We start from the raw sequence: 27,144 nt of genomic DNA on the forward strand, positions 1-27,144 counted from the left end.
GACAAGTATATTAATTTTGCGACCAAAGTCACCTACCCTTTTAATTTCCGCGCGGTAGTGAAACGTGATGTCATCGGCAGGTTCCCCTTCTTGTGTACCACGTCACGTGTGACGTGGCACAGATTATCAGCAATGGCGGACAGAACGCGATTTCCACTTGTCGATTGCTGTGCCGATATTCACCATCGACCGTCTCCTTTGGGCATCACTTGCTATTTTCCTTCGCTGCTTTTCCGAAGCTGACAATCGCGTTCTATCCGCCATTGCTGATAATCTGTGCCACGTCAAGAAGGGGAACCTGCCGATGACATCACGTTTCACTACCGCGCGGAAATTAAAAGGGTAGGTGACTTTGGTCGCAAAATTAATATACTTGTCGTTGTCAAAAAATGATGTTTGATATATCATTTTGAAGCTAAAAGATTTCTCTGTCTAGTCATCTCATCTCATCTCATTATCTCTAGCCGCTTTATCCTTCTACAGGGTCACAGGCAAGCTGGAGCCTATCCCAGCTGACTACGGGCGAAAGGCGGGGTACACCCTGGACAAGTCGCCAGGTCATCACAGCTGACACATAGACACAGACAACCATTCACACTCACACCTACGGTCAATTTGGAGTCACCAGTTAACCTAACCTGCATGTCTTTGGACTGTGGGGGAAACCGGAGCACCCGGAGGAAACCCACGCGGACACGGGGAGAACATGCAAACTCCACACAGAAAGGCCCTCGCCGGCCCCGGGGCTCGAACCCAGGACCTTCTTGCTGTGAGGCGACAGCGCTAACCACTACACCACCGTGCCACCCCTGTCTAGTCATGTTGTCATAAAATATCTCATCTCATCTCATTATCTCTAGCCGCTTTATCCTTCTACAGGGTCGCAGGCAAGCTGGAGCCTATCCCAGCTGACTACGGGCGAAAGGCGGGGTACACCCTGGACAAATCGCCAGGTCATCACAGGGCTGACACATAGACACAGACAACCATTCACACTCACATTCACACCTACGGTCAATTTAGAGTCACCAGTTAACCTAACCTGCATGTCTTTGGACTGTGGGGGAAACCGGCGCACCCGGAGGAAACCCACGCGGACACGGGGAGAACATGCAAACTCCGCACAGAAAGGCCCTCGCCGGCAACAGGGCTCGAACCTGGACCTTCTTGCTGTGAGGCGACAGCGCTAACCACTACACCACCGTGCCGCCCTCATAAAATATATTGTATTTTCTCATCTCATCTCATTATCTCTAGCCGCTTTATCCTTCTACAGGGTCGCAGGCAAGCTGGAGCCTATCTCAGCTGACTACGGGCGAAAGGCGGGGTACACCCTGGACAAGTCGCCAGGTCATCACAGGGCTGACACATAGACACAGACAACCATTCACACTCACATTCACACCTACGGTCAATTTAGAGTCACCAGTTAACCTAACCTGCATGTCTTTGGACTGTGGGGGAAACCGGAGCACCCGGAGGAAACCCACGCGGACACGGGGAGAACATGCAAACTCCACACAGAAAGGCCCTCGCCGGCCCCGGGGCTCGAACCCAGGACCTTCTTGCTGTGAGGCGACAGCGCTAACCACTACACCACCGTGCCGCCCATATTGTATTTTATGCCAAAAAAAAATACATCCAATGGTGGAATGGCACTTTAATTTTTAATAACGAAGTCGAATTTTCTCCACTGTAGTGTTTGATCTCCTTATGGAGAATGATGTTCCTGGGTGACATGACGCTTTGTGGCCGCTAGGAGGTGCGCCAACCCTAAAACAAAGCAGTATTAATAATAAAAAGCAATGGAGTGAGGAGGAGGAGGAGGGAACGTGTTTGATAGAAAAACTTAATCATCATTGCAGAGATGATGATGCTGCTTTCCGTTTCTTTGCAGATGATAAATAAGAGGAGGAAAGGAGGTGGGAAGCTGAGTTTCGTTAATAAGGTGGACAAGCTTGTGTTTTTGAGTTGTGAGTGAGGCGCAACACGGGCTTAGAGAGAGACATTGCTGCACATCTGGAGTCTCTGACAGCGGCGAATAAGCAGCCAGAGTCTCCGCGCTGCGCCTGGAGGAGCACCACAGGCGAGAGAAGAACAGAGAAGAAACCTGGACGTGTGGACGACGTTTAAACTGGGTCGTGGCGCGCGAGCTACATTTTGAAGTCAGCTAGCGTCCAATGCTAGCTAACAGCAGGACGTAGCATTGCGCGCGCGCGGACACATACATATATATACATACACACACACACTGACAACGTCGACCTGCGAAATACGGACACACAGTCACACACACACACATCCTGTCTCTCTGTCTGTGTGTGTGTGTGTGTATGGGTTAACTAGCTGGGAAATTTGCCAACCAAATGGTCATGTCTCACAAATAGCCTCCTAGAGAAGCCTTTCGAGCTCCAAATCCAGATAACATTACAGGTAAGTGCTTCACACAGGCGAGTTGTTTTTGTTTGTGTGCTAACGGAAGAGGGAAAATGCACGAGCTTTAGCCACATAGCTAACGTTATTAAAACGGTCACCTGCTTCAGTGACTCGCTATTCTTTTCATTAAAAATGGATTTAAAAATTACATAAGCCATTATTAAGCGTGTTTTTTTTTATTATCTGTGGTTTTTTTTAATTTAAAAGAAAAAAGTGATGGCTAACCTATATAAGGTTAACCTGCTTGCATAGCTAGAAAGAAGGGGCGGGGCTTATGCATATATAACGTGTATATACAGTACATAGTGTGTGTGGGGGGAGGGGGAGAAGAAGAAGAAACCTTTATTTGTCACATGCACACTTCAAGCACAGTGAGATTCATCCTCTGCATTTAACCCATTTGAAGCAGTGAACACACACCCAGAGCAGTGGGCAGCCAGGAGTTAGGTACCTTCAGCCCAAGGCCGCCCTGTGTCAAGCTATCTGCATGGCTTTGAACTCTGGGGGAAACCCATGCAGACACAGGGAGAACATGCAAACTTCACACAGAAAGGCCCCTGCCGGCAGCTGGGCTCGAACCCAGAACCTTCTTGCTCTGAGGCGACAGTGCTAACCACTACACCACCGTGCTGCGAATGATGCAAAAACATCCAGTGAGCCTGGATTCTGCATGTGAAATGCCTTGATGGATGACCAAGGACAATGTCCAGACTGGTTTCATCTGACAGGAAGGATGTAGTAATTCAAATACTCACTCTTTGCAACAGTGTTGAGCAGAAAAGCATCTCAAAAAGAGTGCAACATATTGACTTTTCAAGGTGGGTGGGCTACAATAGCAGAAGACCATATTGGGTTCTACTCCTGGCAGTCAAGAACAGGAATCTGAAGCGACGTTTGGTACAAGCTCACCAAAACTGGACAGCTGAAGATTAGAAGATGATCACCTGGTGTTTTTTGTTTGATGAATGTCAATTTCTTCTGTGAAAGTTGCAACATTCAGTATCGCCAGGATGAATCTGTGAATCCAGCCTGACTTGGGTTAACAGTCCAAGCTGGTGGAGGTGGTGTAATGGTGTGGGGAATGCATATAATATATATATATAGTACATATTGATGCCCCTTAATACCAGTTAAAGATCGTTTGAATGCCACAACCTGTCTGAGTATTGTTGTGCATACCATTTTGGTGACAATTTACCTATCTGATGATGATGATAATAATAATAATAATAATAATAATGTTTTTAGTATGATAATGCAATGTCAGAAAGCATAAGTCATCTCAAACTATTTTCCTTGAACACTATAATGACGTCACCAGATCTGAATCTAACAAAGCACCTTTGCGATGTGCTAGAATGGGAGTTTCACAGCATGGATGTGCAGCTGATCTGAATCTCGAGCAACTAAACGATGCAGTCATATCAACATGGACCAGAATATCAAAGGAATATTTTTGGAATCGGTGTCATGCAGTTAGTGCAGATTTTCAGGTGCGTGTTCATGTTGCACATCTCCTGTTCGACAGCATCCCAAAGATGTTCTGTTAGATTCTGATCCAGTGACTTGGAAGGCCACTGAAGAACATTGGAGATCATTCTCTCTCTCTCTCCCCCCCCATTCTGATGGTTGATGTGAACATTATCTGAAGCTGCTGGCGTGTATCTGCATGATTTTATGCCCTGCATTGCTGCCAGATGTTTTAGTAGACATTTTGTATGAATGAGTAGGTGTAGAGGTATGTGTGTGTGTGGATATATACATGCCCATACATGAGCATCCCGTCTCCCAATTTTGATCTGCATCACTCCCTGTTACAAGTACATAAAGAAAACCTTCCTTGTTAAATGATTGAAGCAGAAAGCTTTTTGCAGTTTTATCTCTGGTGGTACGTGGGTGGATGAAGTGCAGGATTTTGTGTCTGGGTTATCGTTCTATGTTGGGGTGACTCATACCCCTGGCATGCGGCGAGTCTTAATTCTAGGTGTCAAAGATAGCAGGACATCAGAGGCTGTTGGACACAGAAGACTTCAATCTGTTCCTTTCTGTCTGCTTCATGAAGCTTAAACCACTGCCAGTGAATCGCTCAAAATGTACAAATGGATGCATGCAGGCAGCTGGTATGCGATGGATGGTGTTTTTTTTTTTTTTAAGCATGTAAAGTAATTTCACCATCCCCAATTCACCATTTCTCAGGCCAGTCTTTCAGGACTTCCAAACAGTGGTCAATTTTGCTCATTTCCAGATTTGGAGGTTTTTAAAGCACATCCCAAAGTGCATAATATTTAAAGAAATATTACTCATGGTGTTGTTTGCATCCAGTGAATATCCAGGTATGAGGTATGATATTTTGGAAGCTGGGATCAAGCAAAATCTAACAGCATGAAATTCATTTAATGTTTGTATTTTATTTATTTGTTTATTTATTAAACCAATAGCTCATGCATGCAGTTCCCTGTTCTTTAAGCTCATGTCCCATTTCATTATATAACTCCTTGCTGAGTTGTGAAAATAATCACTGGGATTTCGAGGCGCAGATTGCTGATCTTTCATGCCCTACTATTGAGAGAGAATTTTTTTCAGAATCTGATATTTTATTGTGTAATTTAGTCCATAATATATTAACCTCTCCATCATGTTTTATGTTTTGAAATACAGAAGCGTTCCATTAATTATGATGATTCTTGAGCACAGTGACTGTAAGATCTGCCCATGCTGACTCAGCCCGTAGTGATATCTTGTAACTTGAACAGTTTCCTGACGACAGGATTTTTTGGCATGCTGTCTCACTCGGTGTCACGTCATTCTAATGTGCTCCTCACTCGAGGTGAGTTATAATCATCATTCTCTTGTTAATATTAACGGTTGCTTTGATTATCAGAGTGCTTGAGTGCTTCTTCCTGGACATAACACTCCCTCTGCTACACCACACCCTGTATTTTATGGACTGAGGCTAAATGGTTTGTGGCATTCTTCTCAAATATTATGAAGAGTATAATCCTTCCCTGTGCCCCTTTATAAAACTGATATGATTTAGGTTTGTCCTTGATGAAGCCATAAGTAGGAGAATGAGTCACAGAATTGATCGCCTTCCAGTTCCACTCCCAAGCCCAGGGAAGCCTGCGGATAACAGGAGGAGGGAGCAGAGGGAGGCCTCTGTCAGAGTCTGACCAGCATGCTGATATGACCCTGTGTCCATGGGCTACGCGGCTTTGCTGCATTTATTTATATCCGCATAGTAAACAGTGATGTCCACACTTTCTATACAAGGCTACTTGGCTTGCCGGTTGAGCCAAGGGCCGATGGGGTCATGGAAAGCATGCATGAACAAGCAGGGAATGCCTTGATGGGGGAAAAATGAAAATGGGGAGGTCCCCCCCCCCCCCCCCCCCCTTGATTTTCTGAGTGTTTGCTATGTACAATGTTTGTGTTGGGAAGGGACAAGGCTAGAAAATGTTAAAGAAGTCGAGTTACTGAGCTAAACATTCAACAGCACCGTGACCTGATGATACTCCAGTGCTGTATGTGAAATAATAACCGTTCCATTTTTAGTCTTAAGTTACAGCATGGTCAAGTGGCAGTACAAAGGAATCTTCAGACCATGGTTTTTGAGATGTCTTATGACCAAAAATGGGATGTATCGATATCAGACTGAATACAAGTTTTTCCTGCTCCCCAATACTGATATTGATGCATCAAGCAGGGCAATCATATTGGTGTGAAGCCATGGCCTAACAGTTAGAGAATCAGCTTTGGGACTGAAAGGTCACTGGTTTGATTCCCTGAACCAGCAGAATGGCTGAAGTGCCCTTGAGTAAGGTGCCTAACCCCCAGACTGCTCTAGGTATGTTGTATGTTGCTTTGGATAAGAGCATCTGCTCAATGCCATTAATTTAACATCATGGAACATCTTATTTAGCTTTGTTTGTTTCTCCAGTTTAAATAGTCAGCTATGAAAAGCTCATTTACGTGTTCATGCGTTCTTTACCAAGGTAGCTAGTTGATTTTTAAATGAAGTACGTTACCCAGCTATGGGTATAGATGCATCTCTAACCAGAATCGGATATTTCACTGGGAACGTGTCAGATTGCACATGTCCTTGATCTTTGGACAGTCTGTCGCTCCTTCCCTGAAATGGTCATTTGAGTAGATAATACTGTATGTCAAAACCTCAATGCTTCCATAATGGAAATTTCCAAAGCGCTCACAGTATTTGAATGTGGTAAACACGTTGAATCTCCAGATCAGACTGTCACTCGGAGTGCAGTGACAGTAACCAGAGTAGAGTTAGACGCTTGTGCTGGAAGCAAGTTGACTGTGTAATCAAACCATGCGTCCTCCAGACACTCATCTTCCGCAGAGAAGACCATTAATAAGTGAGATGAGTTTATGCAAGGGTCATATGTCTCACGTTTACTGCCAGTTACAGTACCTCTGAACTCCTTGGCCTGGCTCTGCTTCCTGGAGGAAGACGAACCTCCATGATTGCTGAAAGTGTTAGGTTACGTTGATGCTGGTTGATGAGTGAGTCTGGTTGGTGACCAGTCACCCTCGACCTCTTGATGTTTCTGTTCTGCTTTCCTGTGGCTATTTCTGGATGCCATTCTTTCCACTGAGCACCATTTTTCATTTTGGGCTCCAGAAAAGGAACTGCATCAGAATGACTCTTCCCACCCCTTTGCGCATAACCTATTTATATATCGTGACTGGCAGTGCACATGAGTGCAGAACGTTACAGGGAACGAATGACTGAAAGTAGAAGCTTAAGCCTTGTTGAAGATGGAGACTCTCGTGAAAAGGCATAGATCACACCTTCCATCTGATAGACCTTTCAGCAATGTGTCCATTTCCTGGTTGTCTCTTCAGCTTATTAGTCAGCGTGGGAGTTGTCAGAGTTGCTTTGAATGACATTGGGCTTGATTATTGGGCTGCTGATTTACATCTTTCCCAGGAGAAGCAGAAAGAGGAACTCATTACATCTCGTTTTGAGAAAGCGTCATTTGGAAACTGATCATTTGGTGTATAGTAGGAATAAAACTTGTCTGATCTGATCTACTATATATATAATATATTGTGCTAGGAATGTGTGCGATATTTACTGACCCTAAACATCTTGCATATGAACACTGGACGCATCTCTTTTTCATGCACATGGCCAACATTTTTCTGCAGTTTCACATAATTTGGCAGCAGAGTCAGCTTTTCTTTTCTTTTGTTTGGGTTAAGATTGGATCTGTTTTGGGTGTTTGGTCAATATTCAGAACTTTTGCTATTGGAATGATACTGAAAATAAGCATGGTGAGATTGGTACATGTAATGTGTGTGTGTGTGTGTGTGTGTGTGTGTGTGTGTTATAGTGAAAAAGTTTAACATTTCCCATCATTTATTGAAGAAAGTGAAAATTTAATATATTCTAGACTCATTACATGTAAACTAAAATGTTTCAGGCATTTTTCTATTTCAATTTTGTTAATTATAGCTTCCAGTGCAAAAAAAACCTATCTCAAAATATTAGAGCATTTCATTTAAGTTTGATTAAAACCGTATAAATACCGTGTATCTCTCGGTCTAGTTCGGTACATGCAACCACAATCATGGGGAAGGCTGCTGACTTGACAGTTGTCCAGAAGATGATCATCGACACCCTCCGGAAGGAGGGTAAGCCACAGAAGGTCATTGCTGAAAAGGCTGGCTGGAAAAGGTGCACAAGCAACAGGGATAACCGCAGCCTTGAGCGGATTGCAGGGTTTCTGCAGAGTCTTAAAAAGTCTAAAATTTGATAATCCTAATTTAAGGCCTTAAAAAGTCTAAAATACAAGCATATTTTGCATTGTAGGTCTTAAATGCAATTTTGTGAAGTCTTAAATCCTTACGTCCATTTACCCCATTCGCTTTTTTTGTTAAATGCGTTGGTGATATTCATAATTAGTCATATAAGCTAGACCTACTTGGTATCAGTAGGCTACGCTGCAAACTACAAATGAGACACAGTGGAATCCGGCGTCTAGCCCGGTTGGCATGGTGATGTACAGGGCATGGCACGCGCGCATTTGGACAGTAGAGCCTAAAAGAAGCGAGGGAGATTGTCACAGTTTGTAGCAAAATGGGCAAATGCAAGTTTAACGACTGCTGGCTTGAACGCAATGATTTCGTAGACTGGTTAAAACGTGTACCAAACAATCTGTTTGAGGCGTACTGCACATTGTGCAAAAGAACACTCAAACTCGGCACCCTGGGTGTAAAGGCACTGGAATCGCTCGCGAAAGCGGAGAAGCACCAGGCTGCCCATAAAACTCTGCAACAATTGCATGCCATCACTCAATTTTGTTCACCATTGTCAGGTCCAAGCACATCTCGAGACGGTGTATCAGCTAACTCCGTGCGAACTGTAACGTTACAACACACAAACCGTACGGAATCGAATGCCTCATCCTCAAGTGATTTGCGGGATGTCTTTGGCTCCACTGCAGCTTAGTTCCTCATTAATGCAAGAGCGCACCCTAGGGATGTAAGGAGTTCATTGGTGAATGATGATAAATTTTGTTATTTTGAAAGTAATTCAGGCTCTCCCAATTTTCTTTATTTTTTTGTGCGGCATAAGTCTTAAAAAGTCTTAAATTGAACTTGTTCAAGCCTGCAGAAACCCTGGGATTGTCAAGAAAAGTTGATTCAAAAACATGGGAGAGTTTCACAAGGGGTGGACTGAGGCTGGTGTCAGTGCATCAAGCGCCACCATGCACAGACGTCTTCAGGAAAGGGGCTACAGCTGTTGCATTCCTAAAATCAAGCCACTTTTGAACCAGAGACAATGTCAGAAGCGTCTTACCTGGGCTAAGGAGAGAAAGAACTGAACTGTTGCTCAGTGGTCCAAAGTCCTCTTTTCAGATGAAAGTAAATTTTGCATTTCATTTGGAAATCAAGGTCTTAGAGTCTGGAGGAAGAGTGGAGAAGCACAGAATACAAGGTGTTTGAAGTCCAGTGTGAAGTTTCTGCAGCCTGTGATGATTTGGGGTGCCATGTCTTCTGCTGGTGTTGGTCCACTGTGTGGTTTTTTTTATTTTTATTTTTTATTTTTTATATCAAGTCCAGAGTCGTTGCAGCCATCTACCAGGAGATTTTAGAGCACTTCATGCTTCCATCTGCTGATGAGCTTTGTGGAGATGCCGAGTTCCTTTTCCAGCAGGACTTGGCACCTGCCCACACCTACCAAATGGTTTGCTGACCATGATATGACTGTGCTTGATTGGCCAGCCAACTCGCCTGACCTGAACCCCATAGAGAATCTATGTGGTATTGTCAAGAGGAAGATGAGAAACACCTGACTCAAAAATACAGACGAGGTGAAGGCTGCTATCAAAGCAACCTGGGCTTCGATAACGCCTCAGCAGTGCCATAGGCTGATCTCCTCTGCCACACCGCATTGATGCAGTAATTCGTGGTAAAGGAGCCCCAACCAAGTATTGAGTGTATAAATGAGCATACTTTTCAGAAGTTGGACATTTCTGTATTGTAAATCCTTTTTTGATTGATCTTAGGAAATATTCTAATAATTTGAGCTACGGGATTTCTAATTTTCATGAGCTAAAAGCCATAATCATGAAACTAAAAAAAAAAGGTTTGAAATGGTTCACTTTGTGTAAGGAATATAGAATATATGAAAGTTTTACCTTTTTTGAATTAAATTACAGAAATATTAACTTTTTTCATGATATTCTAATTGTTTGAGATGTGTTTGTGTATACAGTACATCATTGTTCTCCAGTATAAGTTAAAAGTATTAGAGAACTGGGATTTTACAGTTTCATGGTAAGTCATGGTGTATGCTCAGATCTTTTGACTTTCTTTTTCCCCTGGCAGCCACTCTCACAAAGTGATTGATAAATACTGAAAACTAAAAAGAGGCTTTATGGAAATCTTTTTCTGGAAAATGTCGTATGGTAAATATTCCATTGTTCTGTTGGGGAATAGGCTTTTTCTTCAGTTTAAAGACACACTCTAGGAAGCGTAAAGGTGCTTTTAGTAAGTTACCGAGTTCCTAGCACAGGTATAGCCTACATGATTGATTGTTTAATGGTCATGTGACCTGCTAATGATCAAGTGCAACTTGTGCAACCTCGAACACTGAGACAAACGCTTTTGGTAAAGGTCAAATATTGTATTAAGGTATATGTAGCATGCATGGACTTTTCCGTGTGATGACTGTAAGTACATCATAAATACACTCCCATCTCTGTAGAAATCACAGAGATGGCTTTCCCCTCACAAATCAATCATGATTACCACAGACATCCTAACGGATATGTCCAGAAATCTTATCCCACACAAAGAACAATTAGTGGATTTGATTTTGCTGTTTCCTTTTGTTCCATCAGTATAAGGGGCTTTGTGTAAAAGGTGACTAAGACTGGACTAGAAGGCAGTTTATATCGTCACAAAAAAAAAAGTTGTGAGGAGGAAAGATAAAGCCATAATTTTTCATATAAATCAGGAATGGAATAATCTGAGGATATGGATATATACATACAAACACCCCCACCCCACTCCCAAGTCTTAGTCATGCCCATTTGGACTCCTTGGGACCCTTTTCAGAGCCAGCTCCTTCCCATCATGTTCAGGATTGTGAAATAATCAGTGGTGAAATTGTTGTGAAGAAATAGCTCAAATATTAATATTATCAAACAAACATGTCCCACTTCTATTTGAAAGCCCTCTAGTCCTACTTTCTCAACCTTGAAAGCCTTCCTTTTGTAACACCAGCACTTTGGGACTTTGCTTTGCAGCTGTGTGTGGGCTGAAGTCATTGTCCACAACGCAGAGAGCCATTATTAATGGGCACAATCAGGAAATGGGCATTTGGTCTTAATAGATGGTTAATCTTGGTAACAAACAGCTTGGGACCCACTGAGAGGTCCCTATGTCATAGCTGGCTCCAGGCGCTGTGTCATCAATGCTGGGAGAAGCAACTGTATATCTTCTAGGCTTTGCACTTGGAGTCAATCCAGACACTAATGGTATTGGGCTGTGTGTGTCATGCTGGAGCCACCTCCCCATGCCATTGATTAATTCTGACATCTTACTGTTTCTAGCCAAACTCCTCAAAAGTGGCTGAGGTGGAGTTTAGGAGCCTGGACAAATTGCCAACAAATTCCTCAGGAGGTGAATCTCACTTCTGAGCCCCGATCACATGTCTTTTTTTGTTTTTCTAGAATTTCTTCCTGGATCAATAAAGTTTCTTATCTTATCTCTAAGCTGTGCTGACACTGTATGACAAGCAAATTGTATACTGCTGAGACAGTTCAATGCAACAGCAGTAAACTGTACTGTAAAAAGAAAGTTCCAGCTGTAATTTCTATGAAATGACGCGCTCTCTGTTCGCAGATGTTTATGTAACATTTACAGAAGGAGTCTTCAGTGTCCTCTGCTTCGCATCAGGCTACATCAAACCACTATGGCGGTTATACCATCATGTACTAACTACTAACATCACTAGCCTCACATCACTCGTGTACAGAAAAAAAAATACAGAAGTGGTTGGAGAGTGCGAGTTGGAATCCCAATGAGGATCCAAGGGAGCAAAATTGTTCATGCTGTCTGGGTGAGAGGTGATCATTCTCTCTCTCTCTCTCTCTCTCTCTCTCTCTTCCCTGTCAGTCATAGCAATATGAGCCAATTGTGAATGTCCGTGAGCTTGTGTTTGCAGAAGAGAACAAATGCAGTCCTGTGAAAAAATAAGTACATCCAATGGAAATTGTAGACGTTTCTCAACATATTTAAAGACGCAAACATTTCACTGCCTACAGATAAAGGTGATGTGCTCCAACAAATGACACATAACATTGGCGACTTTTTTTTTTTGGTCATTTTCATAATTTAAATTAAAAAAAAATCAGTCAAAAAAGTAAGTACACCCTTGCATTTATCCCACTTTCAAGTCCAGAAAATAGAATCAGGTGTTCCAGATTAGGGGCCATTGATTTAGAACATCCTACAGGTGGAGGTGCAGGTGGAACCTGTGTGGTTTTTTTTTTTTTTAAACCTGATATCTAGGGTCTGGTGTTCTCCTTGCTATTGAAGTGTGTGTTGTGTCATCATGCCAAGATCTAAAGAGTGCTCTCAGGACTTCAGAAAAAAGGTTGTGGCTGCCTATGAATCTGGCCAGGGATTGAAAAAGATCTCTCAATTATTAGAAATAAATCATTCCATTGGAAGAAAAATAATCTCCAAGTGATGCAGCTTTCAAACAACTGCCAGTTTGTCCAGGACTGGCCATGTCAGTAAATTCAGCCCAAGAGCAGACCATTTGATGCTAAAATAAGTCTCCAAGAACCCCAAAATTTCATCACTGGCTCTGCAGGTAACTCTTGCAACTGTTGATGTGAAAGTGCATACATCTGCAATCGGAAAGAGCTCGGACAAATTTGATCTGCCTGGGAGGCGTGCCAGGAAAAAGCCTTTGGCACACTGTAGTTTTGCTTTTAATGTTCCTTTTGGACAGCAAAGACCAAGCCTTTTGGAATAACGTGCTCTGGACAGACTAATCAAAGGTAGAGTTGTTTGGTCACAGTAAGAGTGGCGCAGACCAAAGACGGCTTTTCAGGAGAAGAACCTCATACCAACCGTGAAGCATGGTGGTGGAAATGTTATGGTTTGGGGTTCCTTCACTACCTCAGGGCCTGGGAAGCATGCATTCATTGGTTCATCTACGAGTTCTGAATCATATCAGAGTGCTTGAAGATAATGTGAGGCCACCTGTTCAGAAGTTGAAGTTGAACCAGAGGTGGACATTTCAGCAAGATGATGATACTAAGCACATGAGCAAATCCACCAAGGAATGGCTCAAAAAAAAAAGAAATGGAGGTTTATGGAATGGCCTAGTCGAAGCCCAGATTTGAAACCCTATTGAAATGTGGGGGGATTTGAAAAGGGCAGTATGTACAAGAAAACCTTCAAACCTCTTGCAACTGAAGGAATTTTGCATGGAAGAGTGGTCAAAAATTTTAGCAAGCTGATGTCAGAGACTGCTGGACAATTATGCAAAATGCCAACAAGAAGTTATTTCTGTTAAAAGGGGTAATACTAGCTTCTGAAGCCAAGGGGGTGTGTCCTTTTCTCCACAAAATATTACATCTATTGATACTTTTGTTGAGTAAATGATTGAAGGGGCTAATTTTCTTCGTTGTTTTGTTCATCACCTTTTTCTGTAGGCATCAAAAGGGTGAAATGTTTTGCTTGTTTGAATATGTTGAGAAGTCTACAATTTTATGGGATGTACTTATTTTTTCACATGACTGTAGCATATATTTTTTTTCTCTCCTCGGCGTGTGTTCCATGGCCCTGTGATGCAGCGGTTTGAAAAGATGTACTGTTGGCTGACTTCAGACCAAATTACGAAGAAAGCAGGGGGGTGGGGGAAATTTTGTCAAAACAACAATTTGTCCAGAAAGGTTGACATGATGCAGTGAGCCCAGTCGGTTGTGATGATCAAAAAGTCACAGGTTCTTTTTGTGAGCTGTTTTCCATGCAAACTAGACAAACAGTCGACTCCATAGTAGGATTGTGACGTTGCTCACACCATATGTACGAAGTTGGCCTTACACCAAGCACTCTTGTCATCTGGTACCGCTCACACTGTACAACTTGATGATCTCTTGATACTCATGCAGGTGAAGGTCACATGACCAAAATCAAATGCCAATGATGCCTTGAGTCAGCTTGGTCTGAAAATACAAACAACACTCAGCTGACCGTTTTATGTGCTGAAACTTAAAACGTGTCTTCAGTCTGGGTGTTTTTGTGATCTTTCGTTCTCTCTGTCTCCTGTTAAATGGCATTGTACCTCTCCCCGTGACGTCAGGACAGCAGACAATTGCTAACTTATCATAGACATGAAGAAAACGCAGCAGTAAATTAGCACCGGAGTCACTAAACGAATACCTCCATTTGCGTCTCGATGAGGAAGAGTGCTGAATTTCAGTCATGCGTGCGCACACTGTCTGAATGAACGTTTCAGTAGTGATTGTTCCAGTTAAAGGGCTGATGTATTTTGCATGCTCATAACGTAAAAGCTGTTATTCAGCAGCATAAGGGCAGCTCTGTTGTGAGGTTCCTTCTTTTAGTCAGAAGGCAGTATCGAATGTATGTTGTCTTTTTCTCAGAGAATGAGTGTGTCTTGAAAGTGGAAAAACATGGTGGTCAGAACTGGTGTTTTGACAGACGTTATTTGGTCGTAATGGAATAATTCATTGAATTACTGTTGTCATATTAATAAATAATACTAGGTGTAAGAGCAACAATACGGAAACGTAATGTGGAAATTTTAAACAAACCTTCCGTGTCGGAAAAAACAAGCCATAAATAATGAGGGTATAAATAAAGAAATGGTGTTATTGTGAGATCCCTAAAACGCACAGTGTTTTTGCACCATTAAGTTCACAGGCTTCAGTATTATCATGTGGCTCATAGTAGCAGCAGCAGCCCAAAACTATTTACACTCCACCTGCTTAGTCTTCTAGCGAGCAAGAGCTGCTATCTAAGCTGTGACGGAATTGTGGCCTGCTGACTCGCGTTTCCTCTCTAAACGTACTCTCTTACAACATCTCATGCTGTTCAGAGCTTCCTCTTGCCGCATGTAGGACCCGTCAGCCTCTTCCGCTCATCTCTTTATCGTGAGCTGTTTGGGTATGCGTTTTGCTCGTGGCTGGTATTTGCATAAGCAAAGCTATGTTGATTCTGGTGAGATTTTTTTGCACATATTGCTTCTATTTTGAAGAGCAGGAGATAAGCTTCAGCAACTTTTACTTGGGCATAGAAACAGGAAATTAAGGTGGGTTTTTTTTAACTTCCAAGAGCCAACTTTTGATCGTTCTGCCTTGTGCTGTCATATGGATTAATTTTCCATCAAGACTAAGATCACCTACGTACCTACCTACAGGTTTGTTCATACTTTTAGAGCAAATTGTGTAACTTTTGGCGCTTTTTTTTCTATCTGCAGCTCATAATGCTTCTTAGTGCTTCATAAATAAAGTACTAATAAATCTCAAGTATTCTATCAAACGTTGTACTGTTACAGAGAGTCAGTCTTTTGTTCCAGATACATCATCGTCTATACAGCTTCAGAATACACTGTTTAATAGGTGATCTAATTAACAGGCCATCTATGATTCAGTCTAAGTAAACAGCCAGGAACTCTTGAATGCTTTCATTGTATGATAGGACAGCGTCCTTGTGAGATGGTAAAAGTGGACGTTTTTTTTCGGTTGGTTGTCCCTGGCACATACGTCAGAGAGATTTTTGCTCACGTGATCATAAGCGATTCATCCTCGTGTTCCCTCGTAGACATGCTGAGTAAAACCACACAGGGATAAGAGTTTCAGTAATATCTCATACTTCCACAGCCCCGAAAGAGGCTTTTTAATAGCTGTGAGTGGCGAGGTGAGCGACTGACGATTATCCTAGCTGAAAATGCCCTCGAGGTGAGTGATTTATTACAGTAATTTAAGGAAACGAATGAGTGCTGAGGCGTGCCACTATCAGCTGGGGCTGCTCTATAAATAAACTGCCTTTGCTCATCATCCGCCCCCTGTGTCACCCGATAGTTGGTTTGTTTGTGTGCCTTCTTTTGCCCATTTCTTCATGCTTGTGATGTTTTTGGACTTCCTCTTCCTTAGCTCCAGCACTGATGGAGTGAAGAGACTCCTATCACAAATCCTGATAGGAGTCCTCGAGAGCATTTTAGCAGCAGCTTATGGGCTGGTTTGGAGGATATATTTTCTTTCTTTTTGATGTGATTTCAGAAGTGCACTTTTTGAAGGGCAGGAGAGGGATGTTGTTGTGTTTCTCTTACATAAACTCTTCTAGTAGGTAGGTGATGATCAGTGATCAGTGTTGCCAGCTCTTTTCAAGAGAAAGCATCTAATGCATGCTCAAAAAGGCGTGACACATTGCCAGATGAGGTCATGGGATCATTTGCATGTTCATTGAATGGTTGTGATGGTTTGCATATCAAAACATGTTAAATAGAATAGTTTCATCAGAGGACCAAATAATCAAGGAGTATAAATGATTTCAAATAGAAGTTGGTTTTTGGTTATAGAACCACTACTTGCATGGATTTACAAAATAGAGTTAGAAAAAACTTTATTGTATTTTTTAAAATAAGAAAACAGACAGGATAATGAGGCAGTGGTAATGAGTAATCAGGAAATGGACAAAAAGAAAAATGGTTTTAGATGGAATAACTTGCTTTTGTTTCTTGTAAATATTATGGTGATCAGTAATTGGTTGTTGGGAACAATGGTGATCACTGATTTGGTCTTTGGCAAACAATGCTGATGAGTGATTGGTCACTGGGAATAGTTGTGATCTGTGATTTGGTTTTTGGGAAAATAATGTTGATCATTGATTGGTTTTTGGGGGAAAAATGGTGATTGGTGGTTGGAGAAATAATGGTGATCATTGATATTGTTTTTTGGGGAAACTGGTGATCAACGGTTGGTTTTTTGGGGAAAAGTGGTGGTTGGAGAAATAATGGTCATCAGTGATTGGTCTTTGAGGAAACAGTAGTGATCAGCGATTGGTCTTTGGGGAGACGATGGCGATCAGCGATTGGTCACGGAGCATAATGGTGAAGAGTGATTGGTTGTTGTGGAAACAATGGTGATCAGTAATTGGTCGTTGGGAACATAGATTCACATAAACACAACTCGCTCAAGTTTTCCACACTGGTGAGGAATTGACTGAACCTGCTTTCTCAGCTCCAGTAATCAGTAGCTGTGAATTGCGCTCGAGAACTGTATTGAGTGTAAAGATGGTTGCCAACCTCTGCTTGAAAAGTCACTATATTTATTGCTGGAAACTTTTTTTTTTTTTTTTAATTTAAAAAAAACTTTCTAAAGAGATCAAAGAAAGTCACCAAGTCTAGTAACAAAGGTAGGTTAGTTGTCAGTCCTGGTGGTGACCCTTTACTCCCAGTCTTATGAGTCTTGGACAACAGTCAGAGTCCTGTACGTTCCCAGGGAAGTAGAAGTGAGATATAGATTTTGATTAATCATGATGTCTGTAGATTTACACACTGCACCTTGCAATAACATCAATGATTAACCTCAGTGTCCTCTGTGATGTAGGTGAATTGTTCGCACATTACCATGCACACACACCTTCGTGACTCTCACCTTGTACAGTGACTGCTGCAAAGGAAAGCACATGTAGCGATTTCCTGCTTTCCATACATCAGATAACGTTTCTCAACCTGCATGTGGCTTTTCAAGGTCTGATCTCTTAACATATCTCATGCAAAATGAAACGTGCTTTTCTACTTGTCCTGGTTTGTCTCCATTTTTTTTTTTCATCCTTTTATAAAGACCTCATTATACATGTGGCTAAAAATGACCGGTTCCCTGGAGATCATGGCTGCACGACTTGCGTAGTTGCAACTGTATATATTAAAAATAATCGCTTAAAATTCAATAAGGAGCTATATTTGTATACCATATGAATGTGTGAAATAAATTTACATGTCTTATCTATAAATTGAGCACATTTTAATTGATCTGCCTAACTCTATTCTTACATCGGTTTAAATGTATTATTTTAGTTCATGCAAATATAGAAGGGCATATCTTTTTTTTGTACATCTACAAAAAAAAAAAAAAGGTTGGGGGCTACAAAGAGTGTGAGTAGTACTGCATTCTCTTCCTCTACAGCAACCTGATGCAGAGGAAATCATTTTGCTTCTTTATATACACTCGCCGTCCACTTTATTACAGGAATACCTGTACTCCTACACATCCGTACATTGATCCTGTCTGCCAGTCATGTGGCAGTAGAGTAGTAAATAAAATCGGGCAGATACAGGTCAAGAACTTTTCATTCTTGTTTACAATAAACATTAGAATGGGAGAAAATGTGATCTTAATCGTCGGGTTTCCATTAACCTGCTTAACACGCAATTTAAAATTGCGCAAAGAATTTGGGGTGGTTTTTCAGACAATTCGACAAAGCAATATTTCGCAAAATTGAAATGGAAACACGTTTTTCGTATTCGATTAAACATTGCCATGGCAGTTACAATGGGCGTAATTGAAATGGAAATCCCCTGCCAGATATCAAGTCACGGAGATCCGGATGACGATTGCGAGAGGAGTAAACCCAGCTTATCATACATCTGATCTGGCTAACTCCTCTATTCTTACATCAGTTTAAATGTATTATTTTAGTTCATGCAAATATAGAAGGGCGTATGATCTTTTTGTACATCTACAAAAAAAAAAAAGGTTGGGGGCTACAAAGAGTGTGAGTAGTACTGCATTCTCTTCCTCTATAGCAACCTGATGCAGAGGAAATCATTTTGCTTCTTTATATACACTCGCCGTCCACTTTATTACAGGAATACCTGTACTCCTACACATCCGTACATTGATCGCAGTTCAACTTAAAAAAAATCACTTCTGTTTTGAACAACCCTGCAATGGAAACCTGGCTATTGACTTTGGGAGTGATATGGTTGTGGGGAATATTGGAAAATTAGAAAAGGACCAGGCAATTAGTGTTTGAGTCCACTGATGATCCTGTGCTTACTGTCGCCTCAGATTCCTATTTTCGGCTGACAGGCATGAGTCCCGTAGTGGTTTTCTAAGATGCTCACCACGGTTGTAAAGAGTGAGTTGATTTATTTGCGCTACTGGAGCCTTCCTGTGAATTCAAACTAGTCTGGCTATTCTCTTCTCTTCTAACCTCTCTCAACGAGGTATTTCCACCTATTACTGCAAATAACAAAAGTCACTGTAGTCTTTTTTTAACCATTCTGATCTTTGACATGAACATTTAACCCTTAATATTTGCATGATTGCACTGCTACCACATAATTGGCCAATTTGAGCAATTGCATGAATTCGCAGGGCTACAGGTGTTCCTGTTAAAGTGGCCACTGAGTGCAAGTGTATCCTGTTCATATACAGTAGATAGGATGTTCTTGGGATCATCGGATTTTAGGGGGCAAGTGTGTGACGACACACACTCGTTCATTAGTTATCTCCATGCCGCATGCTGGGACTAGCCTTCTCATCTCATCTCTCCATCTTCCCTCCTCGTGATGTATGCACAAGTGTCGGATGTACGTGATTGTTTCGGAATAGACAGCGAGTGCTGCTCCACTACTTGATGTTCTGACTTGTGAAATCAAGCCAGGGAAGAAATGCGAACAGAGGGTAGGGAGCTCGGCCGAGGGGCCGTCCTTGGGCCATTTTCATCACATTCAACCCAGCCAATGCTGACACAGCCTCTTGCATTTCCATGGTAACGGCGCTTTAAAGCCCACCACAAGAGGTGAATACTGGATAAATAGCAGCAGAAGGGGGGAAAGGTTGCAGAAAAGAGGCATTTCTTTTCTCCTCCCCCCCTCCCCCCTTTCCATTCTGTCGGATGATTTCATTGACCGTGTTGGATGTGTGAGGGCCAAGCGCAGACACGGATCCCAAGCTGTGGTGGCATGGGTGTAGCACGTTCATGTTTGGGAATGAGACGCATCGAGTGGGCGCGTGCTTTCTATTGATTGAGTAGACCGTCTGCTATGCTTCATCAGCAAGGTAAATTGTGTTTTTTTGCAGGAATGTGCTTCTAGATGTTTTATATCTAAGAGCTCCCAGAGGCTTAGATTTGGCAGATCTAATTATAGTTGTTGTTTTTAAAATTTAGCTGTGCTTCATAGATGGTGAGTTAAGAGCCCGTGTTATTTAATGTCGTGGACGTCTTGGTTTCCTTCTCGGCTAAAAGCATTGATTTTACACAGGATGTATAATTTTTAATATCCGAATGCTTTCGCATGTTTCTGCCTGCATGTTTCATGCACAACACATCTTGCCTTTCTAACCTTTGAATGTTAAGATGGAGCTCAGGATAATCATAGTGTTTGGATTTCAGTGGAAGTTTTTTGGCAGGTTGTCATGGAAATCTGTCAGTTTTACAAGGAACTAGTTAATGTCTGTTGTAGAAAGGTTTAGTTTATCGTTTGAGTTTGCCACATTTACACCAAATACAAAGAAAAAAAAATACGAAGAGAACTAATTCCGAACAAATGAAATGTGGCAGGGGAAAGGGACGGGACTTGCGTCCCAGTTGCCACCTATAACACTACAATACACTATCATGATAAACAAACAATAAAAAGATTTGTGCTGATATGAATTAATGTACGTGTTGCTGAATAAATCTAAGAGGTATAAAAATGAAATCGGACACAAACTGTACAATATAAGCACTGGATGACCGGGGGGGTGAGTCAAATAGACATGACATAAAGAGAGGCTATATATTCAAAACCGGGTACTAAAAATGGGACGATTTCAGTGGATGAATGATATAATGAGGAAAATACGAATCAGTCAATATCATTACATTTTCATCAAAGTGTACTGGTCATGCTTATAACATTAATCGTGCTTTATGTATTACTTGCAGATAAAAGATACGCACATTCACTAAAAAAAAAAAAAAACACCCATAAAAGCACTTTTGTGGACAATTTTATTCCATGAATTACCCGTGGGGGAAAAACCAATGGAGAGCAGCCATGGCCGGCCGGAAATGACGTACAGTCGTTGATCCCGGGTTATCGGGTGCGAGTAAACAAGCACTGCTCTGTGGGTCGAGATTCGAGGTGAAAGGAGGTGTTAAAGAAGCAAAATATGGCTAGCAACTTTGATGAAATGGGTGTTTAATGGTTATGTATTCGAGCCAGAGAGGGAGGAGGCTTGTGAGGACAGTGAGTCATCACATTCTAGTGATTCGGAGGAGGAAACTGCCGCAAGAGATGTGCGTGACGATAGATCCAAAACGGCTACCACTCCATGGTGTCTATGTGGGCAGTGCTCCGTCATGAGAACTGACATGGAGTCCTACTCTTGTCAAGAACATGAACTCATTGCAGACTGCTTTGACGGCTGCGTTATGTCCACCCCGAATCTGCACGAGTATGTCCTTCACAAACCATCTCTGGAAATGACCTTCATTGATGGTATGATCCACAGGTACCTCTGGGGACCAGCACCTGAAGGGGAGCTGACAAATAGGCAAGTTCCCAGTCATGTAACTTCAGAAGATGTTGAATGCATATAGATCTAATACTTATAATTAGATCTTTACTTTATGGCACATTTCCATTATTTCGTAGCATTATGTGCAAGTAGATTTGCAATCGGACGAAACAACGATTGTACGTCACTACCGGTGCTGGAGCAGCCCGTGAAGGAGGCAACATGTCGCTGACCATGCCTGACTGACGGAGCAGTGACTTAAAACTCGTGTGTACTTGACAAGAGCTTATGACAAACACTACATGATGGAACCACTGGTATCATACATGATCTTTTGAAATGGCTAGTAATTAAAATTCACTACAGGTACACTTTTAAACTCTAACGTGGAGGCCTATAAGTTGCTCGTTTTGATTGATAAAGATCAAGAAGGAAGATGAGACTTCAACATAGATAATGAATCGAGGGATTTAATATAAGACGGCAAAGCACTCCACAGTTCTGCAGACCCCAAAAAGTATGATTTTTCTTATAATAATAATCCTGTTTGTTCATAAATAAGGTTGTAATTATTAGGATCAAAGTTCCGTGTATGATAATGGGGTTCAGAAGTATGCAGGTATTTTCTAATGTCAGTAGATATTTCTAGACATTTTAAAGAAAAGTAGCAAGTCTGAGACCTCCCTGCGCTATTCTAAAGGGAGTAAGGTTAAATTAATTAGTCTTTCTGTATAGGTCATATTCTGAGGATTTATCAGGACTTGTTTAATCTAGTCATCTGGTATTTATTATTTTTGGCCCATGGTGCTGCCTGTGTACTCGGCACAAACAAGCAGTTACCAGTTTTATCTCTTATGGAATGCTTTAGGCTAATGAATGTGCCATTTTCTGTTATTAGTCCTTTCTCTGTTCTTGGGCTGTTCTGTGCTGAAACGCAGACGTAAGAGCTCTTCAGGTTCTCTGTGGACATTTCGATTAGAAATTTTGATTAGATAGAACAGATTGTGCTTTGTAACATACTTGGGCTACAGCTTTCTCTTGTCTGCTGCTACTATCCTATTACCCTACTCTTCTGTCAGAATCCAACAGTTGGACTTGTTCCAAGACCTATAGCTCCACCCCAGTTGTGCCATCTTATAAGGTGCTTTCAGACCAAACAGTTCTAGGGGCTCACTGAGCAGAACTACCTACTGATGAGCTTCCCCGAGACTGACGTAGGTTCAAGGGCTGTTTATCTGTTTGCGTTCACACCACCAATAGATGACTTGCAATCACATGATCAAAATGTGCTACATCATGAGCATCCACCATGATGGTGGATATACAAAGCAACTAGGATGGCAGCTGCTGAAAGCGTGTCTGTAAACAATGCTGAATTTTCTCAGTATTACCATGATTTGAATGCTCGAGCGAAGATGGATATGTGTGGTTTTGACCCATATTATTTTAAAAAGTCAGGCTTTTCTGAAGACAAGATGCTTCTACTGACCATCGAGTGCGAATACAGGTCATTTTGTCCAAAGCCTTTTTCATACGCACTATCAGTTATTTTATATTTCATGTATTTGTTTGTTCGAAAAAAGGAGGAATTCTCAATGGAATTTGACCAAAGCAAAACACATTTTTGTAAAACAAATGAGTGCCGTAGTATGGATCATGTTAAATCTTTAGGTGCCGAGCAGCACTTTTGTGAGGGCTTCGTTTGCGAATCCCGGGCCGAGGCACGGCCCTACCGACCCGAGACCGTGCTCTTTCCAAGGGGGGAGGCTTAGAGGGAGGTGCCTGTCAAATCTGGCTTCGCTGCGAGCTCCATTGGCAGAGTTATTAAATTTTAAAGCCAGCCGGATCATGTTAAATCTTAGGTGCTCTCGCAGCGCTCTCGCGGGGCTTTCATTCGTGAACACAGGAATACTTGAAATATAAAATAATCGATAGTGCATCTGAAAAAGGCTTTGGATGGAATATCTTAATTATTGGACGAAATGGTCATTGGACGAAGTGTCCTGATCCCCTCGTCTCCTCTCTATACTAAACCTCAGAGTTTCCTCTTTCCGAATCCCAGATGGAATTCTAAAAAATCGGAACATGCCTTAGTCACGAGTACTGTTGTGACTACAACCATATACAGCACAAAGATATGGCATAGCTAAAAGAATGCTTAAAGCAGTGGAAAACAAAGAGTTGCGCATGCGTGAGTTTGTTTGTTTGTTTTGTATGGAATGTTGCTTGGCCCCACATTTGTATATCCACCAACATGGCCGACATCCAGGTTTCTATTTTGCTTTGATGTCACTTGCAAATCAAGGATAGGAATGCTGATGGGATGGATGCTGTAGTGACATCACCAGTTGGTTCTCCTGTGACTGTGCGTCTTGTCCACCAATGTTCTTGTGTTGCTGTGAAAAACTGTAAACGAGCAACATTAGGATTTAAACATTTTCATGTCGCGTTTTTTGGGCATATGTTTCTATAGAACCGGATTGTTCCACTGGGGAGACTAGGAAGTGTTGCGTGAAGAGTGAGTTTGTGATGGAAAATAGTTGGGGATTGCTTAAAATGTTATTGCTTAAATATGTTACCTAACATGTTAGTATGGATTATTAACTACTTATTAACTAAAATGAGAACTAAAATGTTCTCGAGCACTCGGTCTTTACGGGAAAATATCAGACCGAGATCTTATAATAAAGACTGAGGTCTAATATTTTCCTGTAAAGACCAAGCAAGCAAGGTTAATAAGGAGTTTATTATACGGCTTTTTTTTCGTTAAGATTAAAATAGACGGTTGTTATAATGAGGCGTGACGCTGCTTTCAGTCATGTCATATTTCTAACATAGTTGAGTCACGCATGCAGAATAAACAGCTCGCGGTTTCAAAACTGAATTTATTTCTCCACTTGAGTAAAACGTGACTTTCTGAGAAGGATAAAAATAAAATCTATATGGTTTATTTTTCAAAAAAATGATGCTAGATGATGAACAGTCTCCCCCCCTTTTTTTTTTAATATATATTAAGATTTTTTGGGGGCTTTTTTCACCTTTTATTGGATAGGGCAGTGTAGAGACAGGAAATGAGCAGGAGAGAAAGACAGGGAGGGATCGGGAAATGACCTCGGGTCGGAATCCAACCCGGGTCCCCGGATTTATGGTATGGCGCCTGAGCCACGACGCCCCCTAAATAAATAAATAAATAAATAAATAAATTTCTCATCTCATTATCTCTAGCCGCTTTATCCTTCTACAGGGTCGCAGGCAAGCTGGAGCCTATCCCAGCTGACTATGGGCGAAAGGCGGGGTACACCCTGGACAAGTCGCCAGGTCATCACAGGGCTGACACATAGACACAGACAACCATTCACACTCTCATTCACACCTACGGTCAATTTAGAGTCACCAGTTAACCTAACCTGCATGTCTTTGGACTGTGGGGGAAACCGGAGCACCCGGAGGAAACCCACGCGGACACGGGGAGAACATGCAAACTCCGCACAGAAAGGCCCTCGCCGGCCCCGGGGCTCGAACCCAGGACCTTCTTGCTGTGAGGCGACAGCGCTAACCACTACACCACCGTGCCGCCATAAATAAATTTAAATAAATAAATAAATAAATATTGCTTAGACGTGTCAAAATGGTGTTGTATTACTTCCATCACATATAAAGACCCAGTAAAGCCTGGACTTCAGGGTCAGTCCATTTGTTAACACCCCCCCCCCCCCCCCCCCCCCTTAAGCGCTAACATTAGCCACTGTTGTTTACACTGCAATTTATTTATTTATTTTTTAATCCCCTGCCACAAAGTGCGCAGGGGGATATAGGAATGGAGTCCATCCATTTCAATCTAGACAAGTTTTCTCAGAAACTACATAAGCTACATCAATGAAGCTTTGCATGCTCATACTACTGAAAAAAGCTGGGTAGCATTTTATGGAGGTGTCGTAGCACTTACGACATCATGAGTCAGTATTAAAGAAATGGGCTTATAAAGGCGTAAGTGTTAAGAGGTCTTGATAAAATGCTCATGGCGGAGGATAGTGATGACCATGTCTTCTTGTTACATAGATTTTTAAAAATAGTGGTTGCCGGTGCTACGACCAATTGCGCTTGTGTTCGACTAATCAGCGCACACGTACATCACTCACGGTTCCTCTTGTGCTGGGAGAGTTCCTATGCTGAAGTATGAAGTAAAAAAATGATCTCAGTTCCTGCAGTGCGGAAACACAAAAAAGGGGGACCTTCCTCCAACAGTTCTAAGAACCGTGACTGAAAGTGCCTATAGATCAGGATACTGGAGAGATATATAAATTTTACTTGTCCTTTACATCATGTAATAAAGATGCATGTCGTGTGCCAGTGGTGCATTCGGATTATACGTGACGCTCAGGGTCTCACCCCAGACACGGCAAGGTCATACCCTTTGCGGCTGCAGCTGCATGCCGACGCATTTGCATATGCTTCATGTCTAGGAAGCTTAGTTAAACAAACCCAGAAGCTAAGGTTTCTGGGTTTCAGCAGTGATCTGATTTCATCATTGTTCCCACCGAGATGCTAAATACCATGTTGCACAAATTCTACCAACTAAACACTGACTGAGAATTTATTTATTTGTCTGATTATTGGGATTCTAGATGGTGGCTGCACCCTAGAAAACATTTGAAGAATCATTTTATTGCATCAGAAGATGCTGTTGAGCTCCTCATTGAATTTCTTTTTCTTTTTTTTTTTGTGGATGGCAGACAGTAAGCAGTGACATGGTTTGCTAGAAACATTGGGTGCCAGCCACTAAAAGGTCATACCTTTTGTTGCTGGTGCTGTGCGTAGACATGTTTGCTTATGGTTCATATCATTAAGCTCAACTAAAACAGAGGCTGATAGTCAACAATCTTTGACTCTGTCAAGATGTCTTCCCTGGAGGGTTTTACTGGTGCTCGTAGCCCAAACCAGAAGAGGGTTTAGTGATAAATATGACATTAAATTTCTATTCAGTGCATTAAAATATGGTTTCTCGTCAGGTCTGACACCCAGCATGGAAAGGAAGGACATTTGTTTGTAGAGGCTATGATAATTCACGAATGGAGCTTTGCTGGCAGGAGTGTGTTGTGTACATAAACTAATGGCTGCTTTAATTTCTCCAGTGCCTGATTTTCTCAGTGTTGAAATAACAAACACCTTTTTTTTTTTTTTTTTTTTTCCATAGTATGGATATATAGGTGTAAACAAGCCTGGTGCTCAGGAGCAGAATTTTTTATTCATAGTTGCCTGGTGAACAAGTAGAAAAAGAGAGGGGGGAAAAAACCCAAAGTTCCCATACAGAATCACCAACATACACTTTAGAGTTGATATTCCTGTAGTACGAGCTATTGTTTAATCCCAGCCCCAATCACACGGATCCTGCTAATCAAGGTGTTCAGGAGCATCTGAATATTACAGTAGGGTGTGTTCGATAATGGTGTGGAATCTGCTCTTAGCACCTTGTGGTCTAGGGGTGGAATAGAGTCGCCAGGTGTAAGCTGTGTTATACGAGATTGTATTTTATTATACACACCCATAAATTCCGGAGTCTATTAAGAGTGAGATGTCCATGGTCTCAAATTTGCCAGATGGCCTTGAGTATTTCAGATCTTCCTGGGATTTTCACACATGGCTGTCTCCAAAATTTTAGCCAGAATGGTGCTTTAAAAAT

The 27,144-nt window shown here is 41.9% G+C and overlaps 1 protein-coding gene across 6 annotated transcripts in view; it reads left to right on the forward strand.

The window, feature by feature from the left end:
* Nucleotides 1–1,828: 1,828 nt before the first annotated feature.
* LOC132873314 (membrane-associated phosphatidylinositol transfer protein 2) overlaps nt 1,829–27,144 on the forward strand; it is a 78,424-nt gene continuing 53,108 nt past the window's right edge. For 4 of the 6 annotated variants that reach the window (XM_060908713.1, XM_060908718.1, XM_060908717.1 and 1 more), the window contains exon 1: nt 1,829–2,433. The gene's annotated coding sequence lies outside the window, so the exon portion shown is untranslated. Of the gene's footprint in view, nt 2,434–5,094; nt 5,264–15,072; nt 15,368–27,144 lie in introns of those variants that run through there. The other 2 variants (XM_060908715.1, XM_060908714.1) reach the window with 2 other exon arrangements.

The sequence above is a fragment of the Neoarius graeffei genome, chromosome 25 (genome assembly GCF_027579695.1).
Source record: "Neoarius graeffei isolate fNeoGra1 chromosome 25, fNeoGra1.pri, whole genome shotgun sequence".
Classification (NCBI taxonomy): domain Eukaryota; kingdom Metazoa; phylum Chordata; class Actinopteri; order Siluriformes; family Ariidae; genus Neoarius; species Neoarius graeffei.